This window comes from Populus euphratica, unplaced genomic scaffold (assembly GCF_000495115.2).
Source record: "Populus euphratica unplaced genomic scaffold, PopEup_1.0 scaffold229.1, whole genome shotgun sequence".
NCBI lineage: Eukaryota > Viridiplantae > Streptophyta > Magnoliopsida > Malpighiales > Salicaceae > Populus > Populus euphratica.
The window spans coordinates 143,274-146,169 of record NW_011500110.1 but is presented as its reverse complement, the minus strand read 5'-3'; positions in this window follow the sequence as shown (position 1 = coordinate 146,169).

Sequence of the window (2,896 nt, the reverse complement as noted above, 5' to 3'; positions counted from 1 at the left end):
ATGAGACAATTTCCTATAACTTTTATATTTAAGTTTGCTAGAATTCGGACGTTAGCAATGATGTTTTTGGCAGACAAGAAGATAAAGATTGTCACCAAGTCAAGATGTAGCCACCCACTCAATAATTAATCATCAAATAAACGTTTCTAATTTTTGCCTATAAAAGGAGGCATGCGCCATGCATTTAGACATCTTGGTTTTCATATCAAGATCATACTCTTGCTCTCTTTTTCTTATAATGCTTATGTTTTACTTATATTAATCTCTTGTTTGTGCTTCTCATTTTATTTTCTTTACTTAGTTTACTTTTATCTTATTTATCTTCTTATCTTGTTTATTTATGTTTCTCTCTTTTATTATGTTTAGTTAAGTTTATTATGTTTTTATTTATTATGTTTAGCTAAGTTTATTATGTCAAGGTGAAAAGGTTACACTAATGGTGTAAGAATAAGTATAATGTAAACTTAATATGGACTTTAATGTTTGATACTAACATGTTTTGTATTTGTTATCTTGTTCACTTTTAATACTTTGCTTATTAAATGGTTAATCTAGATTTGTCTTGTATAACATTTGGTACAATAAATACTTGGTATTTTTATAGCCCAACTGTATGGCATAACCGACACTTGTGTTATGAAAGGAACTTGATTTGTTGTTAACATAAGTTATAATCATGAAAACCTAACAATATTTACATGTATTATCATTATTCGAATAAGATAATTAATGTAATTATGTTAACATCTTATAATCCGATTGGAACCTCCTTCATGTGTAGTTTCCAGTTGAGTAATAAAAAAAGTTTATACTATACCTGTTTGAAATATCATTAGTGGATCCTCTAACCTTGATATTTATTTTTATCATTGTTTAATCCTCATATTGATCTTCCATCTCAAAGTTATCATCAATTTTTTATTATTATTATTATTACTACTACTACTACTACTACTACTATTACTATTACTATTATTGTTATTGTTGTTGTTGTTGTATTATTATTGTTGTTTATAATTTATACAATTAACCTTCCTATGGTTCGATCCCGATCTCGCTAGGTTATTTATTACTTCGACACTCCTACACTTGGGAGAAGACATCAATCTTTTAGTCGTGTGAAGTTTTTAGCGTCGTTGCCGGGGAGGTAAATTCTTGTATAAATTATAATATTTTTTTTATTTTTTCACTTTTCTTATATCTAACTTAGTTTCTTTTGTTTTTTTTTCTTTTTCCTTTTATTCTATTCCTACACGTGGATAAGAGTATGGTCACATAGATTAAGTGATAGATTTTATAGGGTATCCTCATCATTTTCAAAAAATATGGCTGAAAAAGATAACTAGTCGCTTTATAATGAGAATAACCATATTAGAACACTTAGAGAACACATAAATCCTACAAGAACAAGTGTACCATCATGTATAGTTTTCCCCACTGATACATCTCATTTTAATTTTAAGCTAGGCATTATTCAACTTTTACCTTCTTTTCATGGTTTAGAATTGGAAAATCCATACTTGCATTTAAGGGAATTTGAGGAGGTGTGCAACACATATAATAACTTAAATTGTAGCATGAACACCATCAGATTAAAGCTTTTTCCTTTTTCATTAAAAGATAAAGCTAAAACATGGCTACAAAATTTAAGACTAGGATTCATTCGTGTTTGGGATGAAATGCAACAATAGTTTTTAAAGAAGTTTTTCCCTTCTCACAGAACAAACTTTTTCAAAAGATAAATTACCATTTTAACTCAAAAACGAGAAGAAATACTTTACCAATATTGGGATAGATATCAAGACTTGCTTAATACTTACCTTCATCATGATGTTGAAACATAAAGATTGGTTTCATATTTTTATGAAGGTTTAACACCTAAAGATAGGTAAATTGTGGAATTGATGTGCAGTGAAACTTTTGAAGATAAAGATCTTGATAAAGCAATGGAGTACTTAGACTTGTTTGTTGAAAATGCTTAAAATTAGGATACCATAGGTACTTATAAAGCACCTGGTAAAACTCAACCTCATACATCTAGTGGAGTTATGTACAACCTTAGAGAAGATCATGACCTCCAATCCAAGTTTGCATCTTTAGCTAGAAAAATCGAGGCACTAGAATTAAAAAAGTATGGTCAATTAAAATCTATTCAAGATATTGTGTGTCAAATCTATGAAACCAATGAATACTCAACTAATGATTGTCCAACTTTGCCTTCTTTTAGGGAATGCCTCAATGAACAATCCCATGTTTTAAACAGTTTTCAAAGCCCAATCATAACTAATACTCGCAAACATACAACCCTGATTGGATAAATCACCCAAATTTCAGTTGAAAGAGTGATAATAATAATGTACAAACTTCATAATCATCGTTTTAAGCACACCATAATTTTCAAAACTCTCATAAATATACACCTTTTTATGCTCTACCTCTTAGAAGAAACTTGAGAAAATATTGCGTGCATTCATTAAAAAGCAAGAGACAATCAATACTCAACTTCCTCAAAACATTATAGATTTTAAATATACTCTTGCAAAATTGATATTTGCTCTTAGTTTTCAAGAGAAAGGTAAGTTTTCATATCAACCACAAAAAAATTCTAAGGGGCAATACCATACAAATGTAAGTAGTTCCGGAAGCTAACACATGGATCAAGTCAAATCAGTCACTAATCTTTACAGTGGTAAGGTTATTGAAAAACCCACTCTTGAACCTTGTGAGAAAGATGATGAGTCAATCTCTGAGGGTAAGGAAGGAGTTGAATCTAAAAATTACAAAAAAACGATTGATTCCTTGCCAGCACTTCCATTTCCTTATACCATGACCAAATAAAATAAAGTCAATCACAACTCTGAAATCTTTGATACTTTCAAACAGGTAAGGATCAATA